Source organism: Tribolium madens, unplaced genomic scaffold (assembly GCF_015345945.1).
Source record: "Tribolium madens isolate multiple individuals breed KSU strain unplaced genomic scaffold, Tmad_KSU_1.1 Scaffold_91;HRSCAF=231;Tcas5.2_LG7, whole genome shotgun sequence".
In the NCBI taxonomy this organism is placed as follows: Eukaryota; Metazoa; Arthropoda; class Insecta; order Coleoptera; family Tenebrionidae; genus Tribolium; species Tribolium madens.
Window position 1 is genome coordinate 18725658 of NW_025401063.1, and position 8573 is coordinate 18734230.

The following is an 8573-nucleotide window of genomic DNA, read 5'->3' on the forward strand; positions in this document are numbered from 1 at the left end:
AAAATAATCTATTATTTAGTCACACTAATTAACTGTTTTTAAAAATTAACATTTGTTTAATTTGAATAAATCTTCTTAAAAAAATAATTACTGTTGTTATTTTATCTTTGTAAAAAATGTTTGTGATATAAGAGCAAACACGCACAGGTGTTCCTTAGAATTTATTAAAACAAATAGGTACTCTAGATATAAAAAGCAGATGCCACTTTTTGAAGTAAAAAATTTGGTCATGAGATTAAAAAATTTCATAAAATTTCATTTACGTCTTGATCTAATTTTAATTACGATTTGCATTTGCAATCCAAGTTATCTTATGCACTTGTCAAAGCATTCTGACAGTGCTTTGACAAGCAATTTATGATTGATAAAAAAACTGTTTGCCTACCTTTAATGTTTCATTTGTTCATACATTTTGTATTGAGTTTACACCAAAAAGACTTCTCTAATTTCTCTATCATTCCGCGAGAACTGAATGGCATTAATGATCGTTCTCTGCACTGTTGTCAAACTGACATAAGATTATAACTTGGCTTCAACTTGCAAATTCTAATTTAAATTGGATCAAAAGCTTAAATGAAATTTGTTTTTTGGGTTGCATCGCCAGATCGTCAGGCTCATTATCTTATCTGAATCGCCCTGTATAATATTTAAAGATAGCACAAATTGGCAACGCTGCAGTACATTTTGAACCACCTTGTACTTACACTCAATAATTTGAAACGCTTGATTTTATGTGCTGTTGTTACTTTTACCGTTTTACTTCTTCAGAAATTCTTTACATTTGATGCACATTTTACTTATTATCTTTAAGATTTTATTTATTTTTTAATATTCCAGAATTCTAGATACATGTTTTAACGTTTCTTACTAATAAAACACAAAATTACCTTTTTTAACTAATAAAAAATCAATATTAAAGTTGCATTTTGACGAAAAGTTGGTATAACATTTTTGTTTGAAATTTTCAGAATAATTTCAAAAATCAAATCATCTAACTATAGTTGTTTTGAGTCACGCTATATATTTTTTTATAAATGTTGAAAATTGACAGTTATACATACAACAAAACAAATACAAATAAACAAAAATTTAAAAATTCCGAGACAGATCATTTTAAATTTTTTTGACATTTAATTACTGTCAATCAACTCAGACGACGTTTCAGAGCTATCCTTGCGTTTTTAGAAGGTAAGTCAGTAAGTCGTTACAAAATCTAGGATGCGGCGCTCGTCGCCTAGGAACCAATTTATTTATGTTAAGTGACATCTTTCAATAGACTGCTGTCAAAGCTTTTAGGATATCCGTCGACTGATCTTGTTTTTACAATCGATTGAAAAATGGAAAAAAAAACGAATTTCGTGCAGTGGTTAAACATTTCTATTTGAAAAACAAAACACCAAAAGGAATCAAAGCCGAGTTGGATGAAGTTCATGGTGAATCTGCACCATCGTTTAAAACTGTTTACAATTGGATAAATGAGTTTAAATGTGGTCGTACATCCAGAAATGATGAACATCGTTAGGGACGTACAATCGAGGTGATAAAATCCATAATATGGTCTTGAGTGATCGACAAGTCAAAGTGCGCGAACTTGTTGAGGCCACAGGTATATCACATGGCTTAGTAGTTTCAATTTTACATGAAAAATTTGGGATGAAAAAAATCATCCACATTGACTATTTGGAAAAAGGAAGAACGATAAATGGAGAGTACTATGCGTCGTTATTGGAAATGTTAAAAGAAGGTTCACACCTGTGCAGTTTCGATGGGTAAAATTAATAAATTAAAGTTTGAATTGTTGCCACATCCGCCCCATTCGCCAGATTTGGTCCCCTGCGACTTTTTCTTGTTTCCAAATCTGAAGAAATAGGTAGCTGGAAAAAGATTTACGCCAAATAAAGAGGTAATTGCCGAAACAAATGCTTATTTTGAGGACCTTCCAAAGTCATATTGTAGTGAAGTTGTAGTAGTTGAAACCCAAAATAATGTGTTGTTCTGTTACTTTGTAAAGACTTACTGATTTACTCTCTGTATTTAATTTGTTCTGCTAGATCTTGTTGTGCGTAACGTTAGTAAAATTACTCAAAACTCAAACAAAACACAAAGCCTTTATACGAGATCTTTCATTTGAGTATCATAAAAGGGGTGGTGCTATTTAAAATTTTGAAAGAATTATTTAAATCCAAAGGGGTTGATGTCACATTTTTCAAAAGTACACTAAAAATGTACAGTGTAATTCTGTAAATAAAAGTTGACCTGCCTTGGGATTTTCAAATTTTTGTTTATTTTATCCAGTGTGGCTCTTTAAAAAAATCACTTGTACTTCAAAGTTATTCGTATTTTCAATGCAGCACTTTCTAATAGTTCATCCTGTATATTTAAAGCGTTTTATCAACATTTGCTGCAATTTTCGAATTCTTTGAGAGTATTTAGGTTTCATTCCAAAATGCTTATTTTGTCTAATCTCAACGAATATAGGGTGCGCCAGAACTCGCACCCCAGAGAAAATTTTCAAGTAAGGTAAGATACCAGGAACATGAAAAAAATGTTTAATCTGTCAAAAACTTTTGACATTTAGTTTTTGACATTTGACATATCTATTTAATGATACTGATGATCTTGTATATGTTTTTTTACAATTATTTAGAACAGGGACAAAAATTTTGCCAATAAAAGCCACAAATAACATTGAACAGAGTTAAAATTTAGGATACAGCTTCCTTGTTTCCTCTTTTAATAGCATATAGCAAAAAAACTTTGAAAATTATTTTTCCAACAGAAATAAATAGAGTCAAAGTGCAAACTTTAAACCCTCATAACTTCGAAATATTTATAAATAATTTTTTTTTAACATTTTTTCCATGTTCCTGGTGTCTTACCTTATATGACATTTTTCTCTGGGGCGCGAGTTCTGGCGCACCCTGTATATTCGACTCACAGAACTTTGCATGAAGCAAAACATTTTTCAATTTTCGGGGAATTTTTTTGAACAGCAAGAAGGTACGGCAATGGGTAATTCATTGTCACCTTTCTTAGCTGATCTTTTCATAAGCCGTTTTGAAAATGATTTAGAAAATGAGCTCGAATATTTTCCCAGAGTTTGGTTAAGGTATGTGGATGACATTTTTGTCATTTTTGATCTTAATAAATGTACCATTGAGCATTTCCTCGAAATTTTAAACAACCGTTTTGAAAGTATAAATTTCATTGTGAAAAAGAAGTAGAAGGAAAGTTACCATTTTTAGATACTTTAGTAATTAGAACTAATAACATATTAGAATTTGATATTTATAGGAAAACCACTAGTACATTTCGCTATATCACCGCTGACTCACATCATTGTCCTCAACATAAAATGGCGAGTTTTAACTTTTTAATTCGCAGGCTTGTTAATTTTCCCTTGACTCATGCAAGGTTTGAAAAAGAGCTCAAAATGCAGCGAAGTGTAATGGTTTTGATGTTAAGATAATTCACAAAATGGTTCAAAAAGTTAAATATAGAAAAATGGTCAGTAATTCCACGACTTTTACAAACACACCAAAGAATACACAGTTTATAAGTTTACCTTATACTCCCTCAATCACAAGAGGTTTGAGTAAAATTTTCAAAAATCTTGACTTCCAAGTTGTTTACAACTCTGGCAGAAGTCTCAAAAGTTTTCTTGGTAATCTTAAAGATAAAGTAGGACCCTTAGAAAAATCGGGGATTTACGAAATTAATTGTAAAGACTGTGAACAAAAATATATTGGGCAAACACGTCGTTCAGTTAACACTATGTTTAAAGAACACATAGCTCATTTAAGATATAACAGATTTGAAAAATCAAGTGTGGCTCAACATATTTTTTAAAAAGACCATAAAATAAATGAAACTAATTTAAAAATTATTAGAGTAGTCAATAATTGTAAATTTCTTGACGCTTTCGAGAGAAATATTTAAAAATAGAGATAATCTTATGAATTCAGACAACGGCCCCATTCCCTTTTCTCCCGTCTACTCGTTAGTTGGGGGTAGGGAAAGTGAAAGTCGGAAAAAATTAGTATATAAGGCATTACAATTGTTAAATTAGTTAGTTTTATTCTCACCTGAGGATGATCACTTTGTGGTTGAAACGCGTTGTGTTTTAAATAAAAGTTTGGTGTGACGGGCTAATCGTATTTTTGTTCATCGTTTCCATACCAAGAAGATCCAAGAAGAAGAATAATCTCAGCACTTAATAAATGTTATTTAAATATTAATATAAACTTGTATAAACTTCTATTTTAAAGAAAATCTTGACTAAGTTTTTTGTTGTTTTTAATTATTATTAAATTTCTTATAATGGATTTTTTATTATACCTGAATCATAATCCTAAATTAAAACACGCTGCAGCGTGCGTAAGTTGTCTAGTGAACAATAAATAGTGAAATGCCTGGACCAATTACAACGTGAAAAAATGTGCTTAGAGTATAACACTCGTCTATAAGCGCTTTTAAAACACTTACGACGTTAAAAGCACTGCGCTGACGCGTTGTGCTCTTAAACCCGTCGTGCGTGTTTTAAAGGCTTGCTTATAAACAACCAGTATTATAATATACTATTATAGTTTTTTAGTATATGAGATTTTGGTTCAGTCAATCAATTAAAAATCTAAACTTAATCATTATCTTAATCATGACAAGCCTCACAACTAACAATTAGTTTTATAATTAAACACTCTAATAGATGTGTTTTTTTATTTATCACCTCATTGTTTCTTCAAGTCACTATTACTTTATAATTATCACTTAAATACATATCACGTGTTCGATCCATCAAGTAGATACACATCGACATTCTCAAAAAACGTTCCATTTTACCACTCACTCTCGCTTGGTCATCCAACAAAACTCTTGAAGAGTACCCTTTTAATTATGGGTAAATATACAGCTTCAGCTGCCTCTGAGATTCTTCAAATCGAATCAATCGCCATATTTACCTTTAACAAGCCTAATAGCTGGTCAAACCTATGCTTTGTTGACGTACGTGCCCAAGTGGCCACGAAACGAGACTTTTCATAAACACAAAAATCTTAATTTCAATCAAACTTAATACTCAATCTTTCACGTCTGCATTGCTATGTAATCAAAACAAGCATATCATTTAAGCCTTTTATCTATAATGCATGGATTTGTTTTTATCGCAGAACATTGTTGACCCAACAACCTATCAATTTAGGCTAATCTAACAAGATCGCTGTCGCAGATAACTACTTGAGGAACTGCTTCTACTTCGCAATTAATCGTGTAATTACAAGTAATTGACAAATAAACACTCAAATCCTGAGATGATTGCACAAACTTGGCTGGAAATTATTGGTCAAAATGTAAGATTTTTATAAACTGATTTGCATCTTGATTTATTTGTTTTTCTCTTTCTCGAAATAATTCTTCTACTCGTAGCCTATTAGGAAAGTAATTGAGTATGCTGCTACAAGTGTATCTCAAATAACGTCGAGTGCGGTTAATACATAAGAAATCCATTAGTGGGACGTTTTTAACTAGTGTTAATTTGTTTGCAACAGACATGTTATATCAATAACTTCATAATTATCCGTGGATTAGTTAAGTAATTAACGTCAGTTAAGAGCTTGATGGAACGTAAATATCGGAGCAAATTTACATTATTGTTCGGCTACCGTTTACCAGATGTATTTCAATAATGTTGTTTCAACCGTTCGATTTAATTTAAAAACACAAAATATTTAACAATCGATTATAATTTATTTCGAATTTTTGACCACAAAACAAAGTCAAAAGAATTTTTGGAAGATTAAAACAAATTAAAAAACGCTAAATAAACAGTAAAACAGTATACAGGCTGATTCTTAAATAAACCGACAAGACTTTATCACAACTTCCCAAGGATAAACGAAAACAAACTGTAACCTTTTTACATTTATATAACTTTTATACAGGATGCGCCAGAACTCGCGCCCCAAAGAAAATTTTCAAGTAAGGTAAAATACCAGGAACATGAAAAAAATAAATGTTTAAAAAATTCTCTGTTAAAAAATTTTGACATTTATTTTTTGACATTTGACGTTTTTTTATGTCTATTTAATGATACTGAAAATCTTGTACAGGATGAATATAAAGTATGGAACCATGCGGTTTTATTTTTAATCATTTGCCTTCAGAAAATAATAATTAATATAAATTGAAGTAATAAAAAAATCTGATCGTATTTTCAGAACAAAATTTTGTTTTGTTTTTGGGTTATGCGATTTTTTTTGTCAAAATTGCAATTTATGTAAAAAAAATTTTTGAAAAAATTAAATATAAAGCAGGTAGTTGTAATCCTTAGTTTTTTCAAAAAATAAATAATTTAAGCAAAAAACGTTTGGTTCCATACTTTTTATTCACCTGGTATATGTTTTTTTTTATAATTATTTTATAAATGTATAAAAATTTTGCCAATAAAAGCCCCGAATAACATTAAACAAAGTCTCACAACTTCGAAATTTTTATAGATAGAATTGTTTAACATTTTTTTGGCATTTTTTTCTGGGGCGCGAGTTCTGGTGCACCCTGTATGTCTATTTCTCTCTGCTAGGGTCAACTCTGAAACAAAGGTGAGATACCAGGAACATGGAAAAAATGTTTAAAAAATTCTAACTGTCAAAAAATGTTGACATTTATTATTTGACATTTGACATTTTTTTTTATATTTATTTAATGATACTGATGATCTTGTATAAGTTTTTTTTACAATTATTTAGTAAAGGGACAAAAATTTTGCCAATAAAAGCCACAAATAACATTGAACAGAGTTACAATTTAGGATACACCTTCCTTGTTTCCTCTTTTAATAGCCTATAGCAAGAAAACTTGGAAAATTATATTTCCAACAGAAATAAATAGAGTCAAAGTGCAAACTTTAAACCTTCATAACTTCGAAATTTTTATAGATATAATTTTTTTAACATTTTTTCCCTGTTCCTGGTATCTTACCTTATATGACATTTTTCTCTGGGGCGCGAGTTCTGGCGCACCTTGTATATAACTTTTAGGGGAAAAACCCCATTGATCCGTGTCACTTACGGAGTTTATGAATTGTTGCAATGATCAAGTATGTACATTAATAACATAGTTTCCACTACCTATTTACGAACAAATCAGTGGCGTACGCTTTACCTCGAAAATAACTTTAATAAATTTTATTTAGAGAACAGTTAAACAAAGAATTTTTTAAATATTTTTTCCAGCATGTTCTCATTTGATACTACCAAGGATGAAATTTTGTCGGTCTATTTAAGAATCAACCTGTATAATCTTGTAATGACTTAACTGTAATCAACAAGTTGTCTCAAAACAAATTTATTTCAAGTACCCAATTTCTCTAAAACAAATCAAGAAAGTGATTCTTTAAAGTGAACGGTTTAATATACAGAGTGTTAGCGGATTACGAGCAAATGTTCTAACCACTAAAAGAATTCATTTTGAAAAGTAAATTTGAAGACCAAACAAATTCCGCGTCCAATTTATTTTTTCCATTTTTCCCCAATGATTTTCCCGAGCCGTTCAGTATGTCTGTCCTTGTTAGGTGGAAGTAAAAATATCAATGAAAATAATTTACATTGAATGTTGACTATGAAAGTTTTTGTGCACAAAAAGGGATAACTTTGTGTACAAATTTCTAATGTGTTATCGTCCATTTTGTTTCAGAATATTAGAGAAAGAAGGTATTTGGTGTTTTTGGATTTGGACTGATTATTGAAAATAATTTTTTGGCAACGTTTTGACTTCTTTATTCAATCTTCCTCACGCCGTCAACGTGATGTTCTGGCATTTGGGTTTGACTGACAAAATTTAGTGATCACTTTGCAGTCCAAACACCCTACATATGAAAAAAAATTGTTCACATTATACAGGGTGCGCCAGAACTTGCGCCCCAGAAAAAAATTTCAAGTAAGGTAAGATACCAGAAACATGAAAAAAATGTTTAAAAAATTCTATCTGTCAAAAAAATGACATTTATTTTTTGACATTTGACATTTTTTTATATCTATTTAAGTATACTGATAATCTTGTATATGTTTTTTTTTACAATTATTTAGTAAAGGGACAAAAAATTTGCCAATAAAAGCCACAAATAACATTGAACAGAGTTACAAATTAGGATACAGCTTCCTTGTTTCCTCTTTTAATAGCCTATAGCAAAAAAACTTGGAAAATTATTTTTCCAACAGAAATAAATAGAGTCAAAGTGCAAACTTTAAACCCTCATAACTTCGAAATTTTTATAGATAAAATTTTTTTAACATTTTTTTCATGTTCCTGGTATCTTACCTTATATGGCATTTTTCCCTGGGGCGCGAGTTATGGCGCACCCTGTATATTTACACAAATTTTGAAATAATTATTTTTGATTCTTAATTATCATAAGACATAATAAGATTTTCCATGACTTTCATTTATCTTGTGTAATTTTACTTACTCCGAGCGTTACTTTTCAAAGGATAGGTACTTCACGAGATCCTAAAAAATGTTTAAAAAATCCTATATGTTAAAAAACTTTAACATTTATTTTTTTGGCATTTGACCTTTTTGTG